The 17,510-nt window shown below is 46.2% G+C and overlaps 19 non-coding genes across 19 annotated transcripts in view; 12 read left to right on the plus strand and 7 right to left on the minus strand.

Annotated features, from left to right (window-relative positions):
- Positions 1-26, plus strand: part of Trnac-gca (transfer RNA cysteine (anticodon GCA)) — a 72-nt gene extending 46 nt beyond the window's left edge. The window contains exon 1 of the tRNA in view: positions 1-26. This exon is cut by the window's left edge and continues 46 nt beyond it. This is a non-coding gene — a tRNA (tRNA-Cys).
- Positions 27-308: 282 nt separating this feature from the next.
- On the minus strand, positions 309-380 carry Trnaa-cgc (transfer RNA alanine (anticodon CGC)). Its single transcript has one exon. It is a non-coding gene; the product is annotated as a tRNA-Ala (tRNA).
- Positions 381-498: 118 nt separating this feature from the next.
- On the plus strand, positions 499-570 carry Trnaw-cca (transfer RNA tryptophan (anticodon CCA)). The gene has a single exon. It is a non-coding gene; the product is annotated as a tRNA-Trp (tRNA).
- A 5,877-nt stretch (positions 571-6,447) lies between these two features.
- On the minus strand, positions 6,448-6,519 carry Trnaa-cgc (transfer RNA alanine (anticodon CGC)). Its single transcript has one exon. It is a non-coding gene; the product is annotated as a tRNA-Ala (tRNA).
- Positions 6,520-6,637: 118 nt separating this feature from the next.
- Positions 6,638-6,709, plus strand: Trnaw-cca (transfer RNA tryptophan (anticodon CCA)). Its single transcript has one exon. It is a non-coding gene; the product is annotated as a tRNA-Trp (tRNA).
- Positions 6,710-7,026: 317 nt separating this feature from the next.
- Positions 7,027-7,098, plus strand: Trnac-gca (transfer RNA cysteine (anticodon GCA)). The gene has a single exon. It is a non-coding gene; the product is annotated as a tRNA-Cys (tRNA).
- Positions 7,099-7,380: 282 nt separating this feature from the next.
- On the minus strand, positions 7,381-7,452 carry Trnaa-cgc (transfer RNA alanine (anticodon CGC)). Its single transcript has one exon. It is a non-coding gene; the product is annotated as a tRNA-Ala (tRNA).
- Positions 7,453-7,570: 118 nt separating this feature from the next.
- Trnaw-cca (transfer RNA tryptophan (anticodon CCA)) lies at positions 7,571-7,642 on the plus strand. Its single transcript has one exon. It is a non-coding gene; the product is annotated as a tRNA-Trp (tRNA).
- Positions 7,643-7,959: 317 nt separating this feature from the next.
- Positions 7,960-8,031, plus strand: Trnac-gca (transfer RNA cysteine (anticodon GCA)). Its single transcript has one exon. It is a non-coding gene; the product is annotated as a tRNA-Cys (tRNA).
- A 282-nt stretch (positions 8,032-8,313) lies between these two features.
- Positions 8,314-8,385, minus strand: Trnaa-cgc (transfer RNA alanine (anticodon CGC)). Its single transcript has one exon. It is a non-coding gene; the product is annotated as a tRNA-Ala (tRNA).
- Positions 8,386-8,503: 118 nt separating this feature from the next.
- On the plus strand, positions 8,504-8,575 carry Trnaw-cca (transfer RNA tryptophan (anticodon CCA)). Its single transcript has one exon. It is a non-coding gene; the product is annotated as a tRNA-Trp (tRNA).
- A 671-nt stretch (positions 8,576-9,246) lies between these two features.
- Positions 9,247-9,318, minus strand: Trnaa-cgc (transfer RNA alanine (anticodon CGC)). Its single transcript has one exon. It is a non-coding gene; the product is annotated as a tRNA-Ala (tRNA).
- A 118-nt stretch (positions 9,319-9,436) lies between these two features.
- Positions 9,437-9,508, plus strand: Trnaw-cca (transfer RNA tryptophan (anticodon CCA)). Its single transcript has one exon. It is a non-coding gene; the product is annotated as a tRNA-Trp (tRNA).
- Positions 9,509-9,825: 317 nt separating this feature from the next.
- Trnac-gca (transfer RNA cysteine (anticodon GCA)) lies at positions 9,826-9,897 on the plus strand. Its single transcript has one exon. It is a non-coding gene; the product is annotated as a tRNA-Cys (tRNA).
- A 282-nt stretch (positions 9,898-10,179) lies between these two features.
- Positions 10,180-10,251, minus strand: Trnaa-cgc (transfer RNA alanine (anticodon CGC)). The gene has a single exon. It is a non-coding gene; the product is annotated as a tRNA-Ala (tRNA).
- Positions 10,252-10,369: 118 nt separating this feature from the next.
- Positions 10,370-10,441, plus strand: Trnaw-cca (transfer RNA tryptophan (anticodon CCA)). The gene has a single exon. It is a non-coding gene; the product is annotated as a tRNA-Trp (tRNA).
- Positions 10,442-10,758: 317 nt separating this feature from the next.
- Positions 10,759-10,830, plus strand: Trnac-gca (transfer RNA cysteine (anticodon GCA)). The gene has a single exon. It is a non-coding gene; the product is annotated as a tRNA-Cys (tRNA).
- A 282-nt stretch (positions 10,831-11,112) lies between these two features.
- Positions 11,113-11,184, minus strand: Trnaa-cgc (transfer RNA alanine (anticodon CGC)). Its single transcript has one exon. It is a non-coding gene; the product is annotated as a tRNA-Ala (tRNA).
- Positions 11,185-11,302: 118 nt separating this feature from the next.
- Trnaw-cca (transfer RNA tryptophan (anticodon CCA)) lies at positions 11,303-11,374 on the plus strand. Its single transcript has one exon. It is a non-coding gene; the product is annotated as a tRNA-Trp (tRNA).
- The last annotated feature ends 6,136 nt before the right edge of the window (positions 11,375-17,510 follow it).

Raw genomic sequence — 17,510 nt, forward strand, 5'->3', positions numbered from 1 at the left:
CCCCGGTTCAATCCCGGGTGCCCCCTTCATTTTTCAGTATCTTGAAAAAACAAATAACGATTGTCGCATTTAGTTGCAAATACATGTTTGAAATGATTGAGATGCACTCCGCACGCCATACCGAAGGCTTTGGAGCAACATTTCAATGGGGGGATCGCAGGCCAGGGTCTTGCAGGTCATCGTCCTCCCGCTATGGCGTCGAACTGTAAGAAATCCACTTGCTTGGGGAAGAATCTTGTACGCTGAATTTGATAGAATATGGTGCTAGGCAAAAGTTTTCATATACTGCTGCACGGAGAAACAAAAATTGGAGGAGCTGGGATTTGAACCCAGGACTTCCTGCATGCGAAGCAGACACTCTACCACTGAGTTACACCCCCGCCAGAGCAAGTACATCTGGGAAGAGTCTCTCGTGGATCCTACTGTCATTATTTCTTAGGTTTGAACGGTACAGTAAGTGTTCGAGGAACCTATTCATGATAAGAGCTTAGCAGCGTCGACTCCGTGGCGCAACGGTAGCGCGTCTGACTCCAGGTCAGAAGGTTGCGTGTTCAAATCACGTCGGGGTCACAGTGAAATTTTCGTTTACGGAAGCCATGGGCGAGTATGTCAATTTAGTCAGATACCAAACGATTACAGAGAACGGACGAACAGAACCTGCTTGAAAAAAGCTACTAGTGAATTTTCGCATTCTGACATTAAGGTGAAGGCGCCGACTCGCATTTTCTCCAGGAGCGAAGTGTCTAATATTTTTGTTATTTATATCGTTTAACGCTAATATATAACTGAGAGATAATGATTACGCAATATTTTGCTCGATTAGACGTCTTTAGCCAGACAGAGCAGTCTGCCGCCGGCAGTGCTGCGAGGCGGTCACGCGCCAGAGCGCTGCGGGCGAGGCGCGCACGGTGTGTTTGTGTTTACTTCGGCCGCTGTAAGTGCCGTTTTCCCTTCTCGACCACCATGGCGCACAACTATCGGAAGAAGACATTACGTTTCAACTTTTGTTCCGACTTCGCCCGACCCAAGGCCCTGGAGGTAGAACGATTTATTCGCGATGAAGTTAAGATACCACCAACGGATCTAATTGGTATCCACTTGTCGATAGTTAGCAGTACCGTCTACGTCAAAATGATCAACGATGCGGCGTGCGACAAGGTGCTTCAAGAGGCAAAACGTGGACTGCGCTTCTGCCATTCCGACGGCAACGTCGGACCCGTTACCGTCGATCACGCAGGTCTCGGCACACGGACGATAAGGATATTCGAACTGCCGTTCGAACTACCTGCAGACGTCGTCATCGAGGCGCTCCGTCCCTATGGCAACGTTCTGGAACATGTTGCCGAACGATGGGTACAATTTCAGACCTATCCCGTTTTAAACGGTGTTAGACAGGTCCGCATCGAGTTGCAGAAACACGTGCCTTCTTATCTACGTATCGGAGGCTGCCGTGCCATTATAATGTACGACGGCCAACCTCGAACCTGTTCCGGTTGCGGGAAAGAAGGTCACCTACGGTCTGAATGCATTCAACGACGTGTCGCGCAGCTCCCGTTGTCGGAAGCGTCCGTCACACCCACTATGACCGCCCTACCGGTCACTTACGCAGCGGCTCTTGCCACGTCTACAGTTTCGTCCAGTCCGTCGCCCGTTCCTTCCGATCGGCACGTCCCACCGTCCCAGTCACCTATGGACGGTGCGGACGTCCCACCTGACAACCTTGCCACCGAACAGGCTCCCGCACCTGACGCTGAGGAGAACAGTACTTCTTCACAACACCTGTTTGACAATTTCATTGTACCCACCGACGCATTCGAACCAGGTCGACGCTCTTCCTTGCCGTCGTCCGACACTGAGGAACACGTGCGCAAACAACGCTCGCCACGTAGGCGCAAACGCCGTCGCCGTTCACCCACGGGCTCTCAAAGCGTCGCCACCCGCGACGACGAAGACGACACCCAACCAACCGACATTTCCATGCAGAGGTCGGCGGACAACTTTCACGATGATCAAGACATTTCGCAGGACGGGACCTCTATGGAGGTCGCCACGCACAATGTAACGATCGGTGCGCCGGTTGAGACGCCTGTCTCCCCGCCGACAACTCCAGATCTCTCTCACCACGACGCAATTCCCATGGACATTGGACGGACCCATGGCATAGGAGCATGGGCCGACGAGATTGAGGAAGATACGCCCCCTCCTCCGGATGAGTTGCCTCCGCCGGACAAGGCTGCCTGTTAACATCAAAAGCGAGGCCCTGCACCTGATGGGACGGGACTTCCTGTCGGTGCCCTCCTATTACTTGCCTTGGTGATGGTAGATGCGCGTCCACCACCACTGAAACAAACGTATCGGTTTGCCACGCTGAACATCAACATGATCGGCACTGTACCCAAGCTGCAACTCCTATGTGACATGCTTCGGGCCTCTGACGTCGACGTCGCCCTTCTTCAGGAAGTACGCGTTGCCACACTACCACCAGTCTACGGCTACGACTCATACACGTCCACATGTGATCAATCAGGGCGTGGAGTGGCTTTCTACATACGCGAAGGAATCCCACTCAAGGACACGACAATCCTTCCCTGTGGAAGAGGCATGGCTGTTACCATCTTCGACACGCGCGTCATCAATATCTACGCTCCGTCTGGCTCCACGAACCGTCGGCAGCGGTCCACTTTCTTCGGACATGACGTGGCGCCCCTGTTTTCTGGAAGCTATGATCGCCTTATCATGGGAGGCGATTTCAACTGTGTCCTCCATCCGCAGGACCAAATGCCTAGTTATTCGCCATGCCCGGCGCTTCTCACCTTAATCGAAGATTTTCACCTAGTGGACGTTTGGGAGAAAATTCATGGCAATACCCCCGGTTTCACCCATTATACAGCACATTCTGCGAGCAGACTGGACCGGTTATATGTCTCTGCCCACCTTGGCAACGACGTCGCCCAAGCTGAACGGTGGCCCCTTGCATTCTCGGACCACTGCGCCGTCATTTGCTCCCTGGCTCTGCCACCTCAGTCAGTGTGGCGCAGCAGAGGTTACTGGAAGCTTAATACCTCCCTCCTTAATGATCCACACTGCCGACAATGTATTGCCACTACGTGGGCGTCTTGCGAAAGACGCCTTCCGCAGTACACATCCACGTTCCATTGGTGGCTCAAATGTGCCAAACCTGCGATCAGAAAGGCCTTCATACAATGTGGCAAGGAAGCAGCAGCATGGCATCGAGACACCACAAATTTTTACTACGCCGTCCTCCGTGAGCTCGATGCACTCCCTCCATCACCTGACACCCATAGGGAACGACAACGTACCAAAGCTCGTCTCCTCTCTCTTCAACGTGCACGACTGCATGGTGTCGTGGTGCGTTCCCGACGACAAGACCTCCTCCACGACGAAACCCCATCCACAATCCATGCCGCATCCGACCACAGTCGTCGACGTCGACTCTTCGTCTCCCACATCACGACCTCCGATGGTGTTCACCACACAACACAGGCGGCGGTGGTGTCTGCCTTTGCTGAACATTATCGCCAATTTTATGATGATGAACAGATGGCGACGCCCATTCCTGATGATCTCCGTCCTTCTCCTGGGCGGACACTCACCGTAGCGGAGTCAACGTCCATGATGTCTGCAATCACCGCAGAAGAGGTAGTAGATGCGATCAACAGAGGGGCCAAGAACAAATCACCAGGACCAGATGGTCTCCCAGTGGAGTTTTACCGGGCGTTCACCACGTTGATGCTTCCTCGCTGGACGGAAATGATTCAGGAACTCTTTACTCCATCCTTCCCAATTCCACCTGAATTCGTCACTGGCATTCTTCTACCTGTGCCTAAACCGAAGGGAGGGTCACATGTCTCTGCATATCGCCCCCTTACACTCCTGAATGCAGACTATAAAATCTATGCACGCCTCTTAGCAGCGCGCATGCGCACCGTCTTACCTACGGTCCTTTCACCTGAGCAGACTGCACGTGGTTGTGGGGCCACCTTACAAACAGCCCTAGGAGAATGCCGTGACCTCATTGCACTGGCGTCGGTTTGTCGCCTTCGTGCAGCACTGGTATCCGTCGATTTCACGAGTGCCTTTGATCGCGTTCGACACCCATTCCTCCTCACGGTGGCGACACGTATGGGGTTCCCATTACTTTTTGTCGATGCCATTCGCCGGTTACTACTTCCCGCCGTCTCGATGGTACAAGTCAATGGGAGGCTTGTAGGACCGATTCCTATACGCCGCTCTGTACGTCAAGGATGCCCTATGTCTACTTTACTATATGCCATTGCACTTGAGCCCCTCATCACTGGACTTACCTCTAGACTGCAGGGCCTCACTTTGCGTGACTACACCTTTCACTGTAGGGCTTATGCGGACGATCTTCTCTTTCTCACCTGCTCCTCCACGGAACTCAATGACGCCATCCAATGGATCCACCAGTATGGACATCCTTCTGGTAGCATTCTTAATGTCCGTAAATCGACTATGATGCACATTGGGCGCGGCCTCCCGGCTATGGTGCCGAACCCACTCCCAGTCAGTACCACCCTTCGTTACTTGGGTATCGAATTTACGAGCTCCACACACCGCACAGTGGCCCTGGCATACCGGCGGCTTTTGCAGTCGATTCGGCACCATGTCCGCGGTCAAGTGCACCGTAACTTAAACCTACTCCAACGTGTGTCCTATGTCAACATGTATGTAGCCCCTAAAGTGGTACACGTCGCCCAGATCCTCCCAATGCCGTTACTCCTTGGCCGCCGCATCCAATCAGCCTTTGGATATTTCGTGTCAGCAGGGGCACTTTTCAAAGTCCGTTACAGCACTTTAACATTGCCTCCTGCAAAAGGTGGCCTCGGACTCGTCAACGTGCGGGCACGATCTTCTGCACTCTTTGTCCACACTCTGTTGCGGCACTGGCAGGGGACGGTTCCGTCCTTAACACGTAGTCTCTTAGATATCCTCCGACCAGCTTCTCTCGATCCACCGATCAATGTGGCACCTATTTCTCCATTATTGTACCACGTCGCCAATTGTTTCATAGAACTCAGCTACGTTCGGGCCGATCTTCCAGTCGCCCGTCCTCCCCGTACAAAAGATTATTATCGTTTGTTTATGCTGTCCAACCCTTGCGACCCCATGGTGCTACGGCATCCTGACATTAACTGGCGCACAGTTTGGGGGTGTGTGCATGCACCCTTTTTACCGTCGTCTGTGTCTGCACTCTGGTATGTTTTAGTTTATGGAAAGTTCCCGACTAACAGTCGACTTTATCGCATAGGACTGGCCACCTCCCCACTCTGCCCTGACTGTCAGCTCGAAGACACCGACGAGCACCGTCTTACGTGCCCCCTGAAACAAAACGTATGGCTCCTCATCCAACGAATCGTGGGCTTTTACCTCCGTGCCCCGCCACCGACGGTAACCCCGGATTTCCTGTTGTTGCCCCAGACATTTCACTACCCTCTTGCTAAGCACCATACTCTCATCTGGTTTCGAGGACTGGCTTTAGAATACCTCTTTCAAAATGGTCCGCATACAGTCCTTGACTTCTGGTACAAAGTTGTGACCTCGCATAGCACCCTCACTCGCAAACCATCTTACCGACAAACTTTTGCCGGTTATCTCCGCAGCGTCTTCCTTGACCCCCCTCAAAGCTGGGGTGTACCATGCATACCTGTCACATGATGCAACACCCTTATCCAAGTTCCCATGCATCGACAAAATAATAATAATAATAATAACAATAATAATAAATAATTAAAAAAAGGCGAAAAGACAGAATATGTTATACTTTGTTGTATTTAATGTTTTTTCTTTTTAATGTATTTATTTATTTTTTTGCTTAACTAACAGTTATTTGTATATGTTTAAATGGAATGGTACCTTGAAGAACTCTTGCATAGTGAATATATATGCACTTTTAGTTTCTTCAATACAAATTATTACAAAAAAAAAGAAAAAAAAAGGGATGTTATATTTTGTTGTATTTAATGTTATTCTAATAATTTGTTTACCTAACACTCATTTGTATATGTTTAACTGGTACCTTGAAGAACTGTTGCTTTGTAAAAAAAAAAAAAAAAAAAAAAAAAAAAGTCGTAGAGCATTCGACTGCAGATCGAGAGGTCCCCGGTTGAATCCCGGGTGCCCCCTTCATTTTTCAGTATCTTGAAAAAACAAATAACGATTGTCGCATTTAGTTGCAAATACATGTTTGAAATGATTGAGATGCACTCCGCACGCCATACCGAAGGCTTTGGAGCAACATTTCAATGGGGGGATCGCAGGCCAGGGTCTTGCAGGTCATCGTCCTCCCGCTATGGCGTCGAACTGTAAGAAATCCACTTGCTTGGGGAAGAATCTTGTACGCTGAATTTGATAGAATATGGTGCTAGGCAAAAGTTTTCATATACTGCTGCACGGAGAAACAAAAATTGGAGGAGCTGGGATTTGAACCCAGGACTTTCTGCATGCGAAGCAGACACTCTACCACTGAGTTACACCCCCGCCAGAGCAAGTACATCTGGGAAGAGTCTCTCGTGGATCCTACTGTCATTATTTCTTAGGTTTGAACGGTACAGTAAGTGTTCGAGGAACCTATTCATGATAAGAGCTTAGCAGCGTCGACTCCGTGGCGCAACGGTAGCGCGTCTGACTCCAGATCAGAAGGTTGCGTGTTCGAATCACGTCGGGGTCACAGTGAAATTTTCGTTTACGGAAGCCATGGGCGAGTATGTCAATTTAATCAGATACCAAACGATTACAGAGAACGGACGAACAGAACCTGCTTGAAAAAAGCTACTAGTGAATTTTCGCATTCTGACATTAAGGTGAAGGCGCCGACTCGCACTTTCTCCAGGCGCGAAGTGTCTAATATTTTTGTTATTTATATCGTTTAACGCTAATATATAACTGAGAGATAATGATTACGCAATATTTTGCTCGATTAGACGTCTTTAGCCAGACAGAGTATAATAATTTTCCTTAAGTTATGGGGATAGAAAGCTTGTGAAAGGGGGTATAGATCAGTCGTAGAGCATTCGACTGCAGATCGAGAGGTCCCCGGTTCAATCCCGGGTGCCCCCTTCATTTTTCAGTATCTTGAAAAAACAAATAACGATTGTCGCATTTAGTTGCAAATACATGTTTGAAATGATTGAGATGCACTCCGCACGCCATACCGAAGGCTTTGGAGCAACATTTCAATGGGGGGATCGCAGGCCAGGGTCTTGCAGGTCATCGTCCTCCCGCTATGGCGTCGAACTGTAAGAAATCCACTTGCTTGGGGAAGAATCTTGTACGCTGAATTTGATAGAATATGGTGCTAGGCAAAAGTTTTCATATACTGCTGCACGGAGAAACAAAAATTGGAGGAGCTGGGATTTGAACCCAGGACTTTCTGCATGCGAAGCAGACACTCTACCACTGAGTTACACCCCCGCCAGAACAAGTACATCTGGGAAGAGTCTCTCGTGGATCCTACTGTCATTATTTCTTAGGTTTGAACGGTACAGTAAGTGTTCGAGGAACCTATTCATGATAAGAGCTTAGCAGCGTCGACTCCGTGGCGCAACGATAGCGCGTCTGACTCCAGATCAGAAGGTTGCGTGTTCAAATCACGTCGGGGTCACAGTGAAATTTTCGTTTACGGAAGCCATGGGCGAGTATGTCAATTTAATCAGATACCAAACGATTACAGAGAACGGACGAACAGAACCTGCTTGAAAAAAGCTACTAGTGAATTTTCGCATTCTGACATTAAGGTGAAGGCGCCGACTCGCACTTTCTCCAGGCGCGAAGTGTCTAATATTTTTGTTATTTATATCGTTTAACGCTAATATATAACTGAGAGATAATGATTACGCAATATTTTGCTCGATTAGACGTCTTTAGCCAGACAGAGTATAATAATTTTCCTTAAGTTATGGGGATAGAAAGTTTGTGAAAGGGGGTATAGCTCAGTCGTAGAGCATTCGACTGCAGATCGAGAAGTCCCCGGTTCAGTCCCGGGTGCCCCCTTCATTTTTCAGTATCTTGAAAAAACAAATAACGATTGTCGCATTTAGTTGCAAATACATGTTTGAAATGATTGAGATGCACTCCGCACGCCATACCGAAGGCTTTGGAGCAACATTTCAATGGGGGGATCGCAGGCCAGGGTCTTGCAGGTCATCGTCCTCCCGCTATGGCGTCGAACTGTAAGAAATCCACTTGCTTGGGGAAGAATCTTGTACGCTGAATTTGATAGAATATGGTGCTAGGCAAAAGTTTTCATATACTGCTGCACGGAGAAACAAAAATTGGAGGAGCTGGGATTTGAACCCAGGACTTTCTGCATGCGAAGCAGACACTCTACCACTGAGTTACACCCCCGCCAGAGCAAGTACATCTGGGAAGAGTCTCTCGTGGATCCTACTGTCATTATTTCTTAGGTTTGAACGGTACAGTAAGTGTTCGAGGAACCTATTCATGATACGAGCTTAGCAGCGTTGACTCCGTGGCGCAACGGTAGCGCGTCTGACTCCAGATCAGAAGGTTGCGTGTTCAAATCACGTCGGGTTCACAGTGAAATTTTCGTTTACGGAAGCCATGGGCGAGTATGTCAATTTAATCAGATACCAAACGATTACAGAGAACGGACGAACAGAACCTGCTTGAAAAAAGCTACTAGTGAATTTTCGCATTCTGACATTAAGGTGAAGGCACCGACTCGCACTTTCTCCTGGCGCGAAGTGTCTAATATTTTTGTTATTTATATCGTTTAACGCTAATATATAACTGAGAGATAATGATTACGCAATATTTTGCTCGATTAGACGTCTTTAGCCAGACAGAGTATAATAATTTTCCTTAAGTTATGGGGATAGAAAGTTTGTTAAAGTGGGTATAGCTCAGTCGTAGAGCATTCGACTGCAGATCGAGAGGTCCCCGGTTCAGTCCCGGGTGCCCCCTTCATTTTTCAGTATCTTGAAAAAACAAATAACGATTGTCGCATTTAGTTGCAAATACATGTTTGAAATGATTGAGATGCACTCCGCACGCCATACCGAAGGCTTTGGAGCAACATTTCAATGGGGGGATCGCAGGCCAGGGTCTTGCAGGTCATCGTCCTCCCGCTATGGCGTCGAACTGTAAGAAATCCACTTGCTCGGGGAAGAATCTTGTACGCTGAATTTGATAGAATATGGTGCTAGGCAAAAGTTTTCATATACTGCTGCACGGAGAAACAAAAATTGGAGGAGCTGGGATTTGAACCCAGGACTTTCTGCATGCGAAGCAGACACTCTACCACTGAGTTACACCCCCGCCAGAGCAAGTACATCTGGGAAGAGTCTCTCGTGGATCCTACTGTCATTATTTCTTAGGTTTGAACGGTACAGTAAGTGTTCGAGGAACCTATTCGTGATAAGAGCTTAGCAGCGTCGACTCCGTGGCGCTACGGTAGCGCGTCTGACTCCAGATCAGAAGGTTGCGTGTTCAAATCACGTCGGGGTCACAGTGAAATTTTCGTTTACGGAAGCCATGGGCGAGTATGTCAATTTAATCAGATACCAAACGATTACAGAGAACGGACGAACAGAACCTGCTTGAAAAAAGCTACTAGTGAATTTTCGCATTCTGACATTAAGGTGAAGGCGCCGACTCGCACTTTCTCCAGGCGCGAAGTGTCTAATATTTTTGTTATTTATATCGTTTAACGCTAATATATAACTGAGAGATAATGATTACGCAATATTTTGCTCGATTAGACGTCTTTAGCCAGACAGAGTATAATAATTTTCCTTAAGTTATGGGGATAGAAAGTTTGTGAAAGGGGGTATAGCTCAGTCGTAGAGCATTCGACTGCAGATCGAGAGGTCCCCGGTTCAGTTCCGGGTGCCCCCTTCATTTTTCAGTATCTTGAAAAAACAAATAACGATTGTCGCATTTAGTTGCAAATACATGTTTGAAATGATTGAGATGCACTCCGCACGCCATACCGAAGGCTTTGGAGCAACATTTCAATGGGGGGATCGCAGGCCAGGGTCTTGCAGGTCATCGTCCTCCCGCTATGGCGTCGAACTGTAAGAAATCCACTTGCTTGGGGAAGAATCTTGTACGCTGAATTTGATAGAATATGGTGCTAGGCAAAAGTTTTCATATACTGCTGCACGGAGAAACAAAAATTGGAGGAGCTGGGATTTGAACCCAGGACTTTCTGCCTGCGAAGCAGACACTCTACCACTGAGTTACACCCCCGCCAGAGCAAGTACATCTGGGAAGAGTCTCTCGTGGATCCTACTGTCATTATTTCTTAGGTTTGAACGGTACAGTAAGTGTTCGAGGAAACTATTCATGATAAGGGCTTAGCAGCGTCGACTCCGTGGCGCCAGGGTAGCGCGTCTGACTCCAGATCAGAAGGTTGCGTGTTCAAATCACGTCGGGGTCACAGTGAAATTTTCGTTTACGGAAGCCATGGACGAGTATGTCAATTTAATCAGATACCAAACGATTACAGAGAACGGACGAACAGAACCTGCTTGAAAAAAGCTACTAGTGAATTTTCGCATTCTGACATTAAGGTGAAGGCGCCGACTCGCACTTTCTCCAGGCGCGAAGTGTCTAATATTTTTGTTATTTATATCGTTTAACGCTAATATATAACTAAGAGATAATGATTACGCAATATTTTGCTCGATTAGACGTCTTTAGCCAGACAGAGTATAATAATTTTCCTTAAGTTATGGGGATAGAAAGTTTGTGATAGGGGGTATAGCTCAGTCGTAGAGCATTCGACTGCAGATCGAGAGGTCCCCGGTTCAGTCCCGGGTGCCCCCTTCATTTTTCAGTATCTTGAAAAAACAAATAACGATTGTCGCATTTAGTTGCAAATACATGTTTGAAATGATTGAGATGCACTCCGCACGCCATACCGAAGGCTTTGGAGCAACATTTCAATGGGGGGATCGCAGGCCAGGGTCTTGCAGGTCATCGTCCTCCCGCTATGGCGTCGAACTGTAAGAAATCCACTTGCTTGGGGAAGAATCTTGTACGCTGAATTTGATAGAATATGGTGCTAGGCAAAAGTTTTCATATACTGCTGCACGGAGAAACAAAAATTGGAGGAGCTGGGATTTGAACCCAGGACTTTCTGCACGCGAAGCAGACACTCTACCACTGAGTTACACCCCCGCCAGAGCAAGTACATCTGGGAAGAGTCTCTCGTGGATCCTACTGTCATTATTTCTTAGGTTTGAACGGTACAGTAAGTGTTCGAGGAACCTATTCATGATAAGAGCTTAGCAGCGTCGACTCCGTGGCGCAACGGTAGCGCGTCTGACTCCAGATCAGAAGGTTGCGTGTTCAAATCACGTCGGGGTCACAGTGAAATTTTCGTTTACGGAAGCCATGGACGAGTATGTCAATTTAATCAGATACCAAACGATTACAGAGAACGGACGAACAGAACCTGCTTGAAAAAAGCTACTAGTGAATTTTCGCATTCTGACATTAAGGTGAAGGCGCCGACTCGAACTTTCTCCAGGCGCGAAGTGTCTAATATTTTTGTTATTTATATCGTTTAACGCTAATATATAACTGAGAGATAATGATTACGCAATATTTTGCTCGATTAGACGTCTTTAGCCAGACAGAGTATAATAATTTTCCTTAAGTTATGGGGATAGAAAGTTTGTGAAAGGGGGTATAGCTCAGTCGCATTCTGGCTTTAGCCGTCGCCGCGGTCGGACGTGCTTGTTGTTTACTCCGCGTACGTTAGCGCTATCGCCGGTGTTTGGTGTTTACGTGAAGTTAGCTGTACATTTTCGCTGTTATTTTTTGAGTGGTGTCTCTGATAAGTGTTTTTATAGTGCTTTCGTCCGTTCCACGTTTCGTGCTTCGCCGCAATTTCGGTTGTTGTCGGAATTTCGTCGGAACCGACGACCATGTCTGACACCGTCAGGAAGAATACTTTAGTCTTCTCGTTCGAGAAAGGAACACGGCCGGTCCAACCCACTGCGCTGGAAATCCACGATTGGCTGACTGAGGTAATTGGTATTAATTCTGACTCTGTTCATACCACGCAATTAGATGCTGAAAAATACTGTGTTTTTGTTAAATTTCTGAACTCAGTGACAGTCGATAAGTTGCTTGCAAAATGGGGTAATTCCGTCGAATTTGTTCATCGAGACGGTTCAAAAAGTAATGTCTCTGTACGAAAAGCTGATATCATGTACACCAATGTCAGGATTTTGAATGTTCCAATTGAAATTGATAATCAGTTGATCAAGGACGCTCTATCTAAATATGGCGAAGTTAAATCTATCTATAACGAAAGATGGTCGAAGCTATACAAGATACAGTGTTTTAATGGCATTAGATCCGTTGAAATGGAGGTGAAAGCCAACATTCCGTCCCATATATCCGTTGCAGGCCATAAAGCACATGTTGTGTATTCTGGTCAGGAGCGCACGTGCAATATTTGCAATGAGACAGGTCATTTCCGACAAGATTGTCCGCGCCGTGTTTTTGTTCTTCGGAACAATCTAACACAGCGTCAAAAACTGACCCTCAGCGATGTCTTACCAAATAGCACTTCCCTTCTTTCGGTTAACGACAGTGGTGCATGTACTTCTGCAGTGCCCGCCATAACTACTACGGAGTTCCCTCCCCTGAGCGTCATTACATCACGCCCTTCTGTTCCCGATTGCGATCTCCAGAATAAGAAGCGACCGTTGGAAACGACCGATGACGGCTCGGACGGCGAGTCCGCCCGTAATTCGCCTTCCACCCGCAAGCAGAAGCAGTGTAATGCGGATTTGCTCGAGGAAACAAACAGTACATGTATTGACGTGACGACAGCCGCTGAGGCAACCCGGCCGCTGTCGGCGGCTGAACAGGTACAAACGGTCCACGGAGGGGACGCAGTAACGATTGTCGCGGAGACGGAAGAGGCGCACTCCGAAGCACAAGAGGTGACGGAGCGGAACCCAACTCAAGAACTTACAGACCCACAAACCGCCGACTCAGTCAGTGCTCTGGAGCTAGTGACGGAAGAACAAGGAAATGGCACTCGTAAAAAGGACGCTGTTGAGGCAGCTTCGGTCACAACGGTGGTAAAGATAGACAATCCGAATGACGGTGCGTTGAACCAAGATGTCCGAAGACGCCGACTCAAACCGCTACCTACTCTCAAAGCTTCCCGTAACCAAAGCAAACAACAACCAGCACAAGAGGAAGCGACGGCCAAGAACGTCTTGTATGAAATCATCACGGAAAGACCTAAGGAGGTACCTTCAAGTGACATTAGTGATGCAAAGCCCCTCGGTAAAACTAAAACCCGAGATGTTCGGAATCCTGCACCAAAATGAGGCTGTAAGATGAGAAAAAAAGGGATTTTGTTGAACCAGTTTCATTTCTAATTGTACTACTGTCTTAGTCATATTTCAGAGGAACCAGATGAAGTGTTTACCGAGCTTCAAATACTGACTATTCTTTTAGATGTTTGTTTAAGCGGAGTCGTTTCTCTCTTCTAGAAGCTGCACATCTCTTTTCTTTTTTTTTATTAATATTTTGTTATCTTTTTAATCACTTATTTACTTTTTATGCAAACTAAATGTCCCAGGCATATACAATTACGACTATCAATATTAACAGGATTACATCCGTGACTAAAGTTACAGCGCTCAAGGATTATTTATATGAGTCAGGGACGGACATTGCTTTCCTACAGGAAGTAGTGCTGACTAATCTTACAGTGCCTGGATATTTGGCGATTTTAAATGTCTCACTTGACACCAACGTCGGTACAGCAATTTTAGTCAGGGAGGGGATTCCTGTCTCGGATATCGAGAGGTTGGACTCCGGCAGAGCGATAGGTATAAAAGTCTTTGGTTCTACCCTTATCAATCTGTATGCCCCTTCTGGCACATCCAATAGAATGGAAAGAGCACAGTTCTATAAAGAAGAAATCATTTATTTATTACGGAAAAACCCAAAAGATCTTATAATAGGCGGTGATTTTAATTGTGTGATAAATAAGAAAGACCAGGTTCCGAATTTTAATAACTGCAGTGAACTGAAGCGTTTCGTCACTGTTTTACAGCTTAAAGATGCTTGGGAAATAATGTATCCCACTTTTGTGGCATTTACATTCCTAGGTCCTCACTCACGTAGCAGGATCGACAGACTCTACATATCGCAAAGTCTAGTTAGCTCCTTCATTAAAGCAGAGACGATTCCAGTTTACTTTTCTGATCATAGCTCCGTGCTAGCTTCCATCAACCTTACTGCGCAACCCACTCGCCGTTTTAGAAGTTCATGGCACCTTAATACGTCACTGATGCAGGACGACGGATTAGAAGAAAGTTTGACAGAAGCGTGGGCATTGTGCCTCCGCTCTGCAGATAGACACGTCTCAGTACTAGACTGGTGGTGCAACAGGGCAAAGCCTAAACTGAGAAAAGTTCTCATCCAGTATAGTGTACAACGATCGAAAGACTTGAAAAATTCCATCGAATTTTATTATACCATGCTGCGAAATTTATATGAGCAGGCAAACACTTCCAACGTCCGTCTGGCAGATATCAAGCAAACTAAGGCCAAATTGCTCAGTCTTAAAAGACAGCAGATGGAGGGTCTGAAATTAAAATCCAAGGCTAAGACAGTCGTGGAGGATGAACATGCTTCCTTGTACCATCTACTGAAGCACGAAAGAAACAGGAGACGCACCTTCATTGATGGACTTCAGTCTGAAACTGGCGAGACACTCACGACTCAGAGAGACATCGTCAATGCAGTGCACAAATATTACGAAGACCTATACACTGCCAACCCGGTATGTGAAGAGTCCTTCGATGAGTTCCTTAGTCACATAGCTCCACAGGTCTCGGACGAGGAAAACGAAGACCTTCTCGTTGAGTGTACTAACGAAGATATCCACAGAATCATCTGCAAATCTCCTCTGAGGAAATCGCCGGGACCGGATGGTTTGCCTGTTGAATTTTATAAACGATACTGGCCACTGATTCGTGACATGTTTACCCGAATGACGAACGAGGTGCTTCAGGGAAAGCATTTACCTGCTGTTTTTAAAGAGAGCACAATAGTACTAATCCCAAAAAATGCTGCAAAAAGAAACCTCAACAACTTTCGTCCTATCTCCCTGTTAAACTCTGATTATAAAATCATCGGCAGAATTTTAAACAACAGACTCTCTCAGTTGGCCAAAAAGATAGTAAGTCCATACCAGTCCTGTGTGCCTACCAAGAGCATTTTCAAAAGCATAGCTGAATATAGAGATATAATTGCCATCACTGCTGTGACCACCATAAAATGTGCTATCATGTTTATTGACTTCCAGAAAGCATTTGATCGTGTGGATCATAGATTCCTTAGTGCCACACTGAACAAAATAGGTTTTAATGAGCGAGTCGTAAGTGTGATCAGCAATGTTGCAACAGGCATCAGCGCTTGTATATCAGTTAACTGCCAGAGGACAAAGCAGATTCAGATCAGGCGCGGCGTTCCTCAAGGAAGCCCCCTCTCCATGTTCCTATTCGTGCTTTCATTAGAACCTTTCCTCCGCAGTGTTCATGCCACTCTAACTGGCATCACATTATCTGGTCACCGAACAGTCATAAACGCCTATGCCGATGATGTCGGAGTCGTCCTGCGAAATCCCGACGACATTTTGAAATTGGAAACGCTAATTAAAAAGTACTGTAGAGTCTCCGGAGCAGGTGTCAACGCAAACAAAAGCAAACTCCTAAACCTGCGGGGTTTTCAACATACCACCTTAGCCTGGGCCACAATGGTCACCCAATGCAAAGCACTAGGAATAACACTGACACCTTGTCCGTTAAAAATGGCAGCTATCAATTGGAGAAATACGTCGGGACAACTTCTTGGAACAACAAGAGAAAACCTCCACCGTAACTTGAACCAAGTTCAGAGGGTGATTTTCATTAACCACTGCATTCTCTCCAGGAGTTACTTTATAGCACAGATCTTCCCACTACCGAAAATGATTGGAAAAAAGATAATGTCTACCATTGCCAGCTATCTTTGGAGAGGGGATATATTCAGAGTCGACGCAAAAACTGCGACCTTAGATCCCAGGAATGGAGGTTTGGGGTTAGTTGACATCAGAAATAAGGCGTCTGCGCTTTTTATAAAAAGGACCGCCACTATCCTTAGCGACCACGCTGATAGCATTACAACTAAATTATTTGAAGTTGTCAGGCCTGCCAGTTTACAGGCGCCGGTGAATGTGCAAAAAATAAATAACCGGCTCCAGTACGTTCGTGTATATTTTGTGGAATTCAGCTATCTCGGCGGTGTCATCATCAACTCACGACGGATCACGGCCCGCGATATTCTGTCCCATCGAAAGAAAATGGAGGGGAGAAACAAATTGGAAAGTAAATACCCACACACTGATTGGGACGCCATATGGAAAAATATTAATATGCGTGGTCTACCATCGGACGTCAAGTCAGCGTGGTATAAAACAGTGAATGAGACCGTAAGCACCAATGAAAGGTTACATGCAATCGGCGTTAGCGACACGAACCTATGTCTCAAATGTAAATTGATCGACACGTTAGTGCACAGATTCACGTGCGGTGGCAATCTACAACTCTGTAATTGGATTAGGGAACAACTGGCTTTTCTTACGAGATCTTCGGTGGAAAATTTTCCCCCTGTTACATTCCTCAGGCCTCAGACTTGCTATTTTCCAGCAGCAAAAAACAACTCGGTCCATTGGTTAATGGGACACTATGTGAATTACGTAATTAATCACCTGGGAAATGACAATTCCACTGATTTTTACATGTACTTGAAGTGTGCTTTTTATAACGCCCTGAAATATAAAGACCACAAGAAAAACTACGGCAATATGCTTAAAATTGTATTCGAGCGACTGGGCATTGGTTGACAAGCCAACGAGATAAACAAAAATCGTTTATTTAAGCGAAACGACGCTTAAACAAAAACAATTGGGTAGAAGTACACTTTTACAGTTTCATATTACAATCACTTATCTTCTGCTGGCAAAGAAGGCTATTTTGTTTATTGCACAGAAGAAGCCGAAGCCGAAAGCCAGTATCGCAGGGTTAAAGATAAATTGTTTTCTTATACATTCATTTTATGACTGAGAAGGAAGTCTCATTTGTTTCCATGGAAGGGAACATACTTTTTTATTATTATTATTAATCTCAAGAAGGAAAGGAGGCTATGGAATTAGTGCCTTAACATAAAATTCCTTCTTCACATTCCATGAAGATTTTTCTTTTACAATAAAAAAAATAACAAACAAACAAAAATAATAATAATAACAATAAAAAAAAACTAAACAGAAATTAAAAAAAATAATATACAGGTTCAGGGTCCACTACTTCCCACAACTTTATTATATATTACAAAGAAGTATGCTAGTTTGCCGAGAAGCAGTGGATGAGAAAAAAAAAAAAAAAAAAAAAAAAAAAAAGCACTAAAGCTATAACCTTCAATCTCTA

The sequence above is a fragment of the Schistocerca gregaria genome, chromosome 3 (assembly GCF_023897955.1).
Source record: "Schistocerca gregaria isolate iqSchGreg1 chromosome 3, iqSchGreg1.2, whole genome shotgun sequence".
Classification (NCBI taxonomy): Eukaryota; Metazoa; Arthropoda; class Insecta; order Orthoptera; family Acrididae; genus Schistocerca; species Schistocerca gregaria.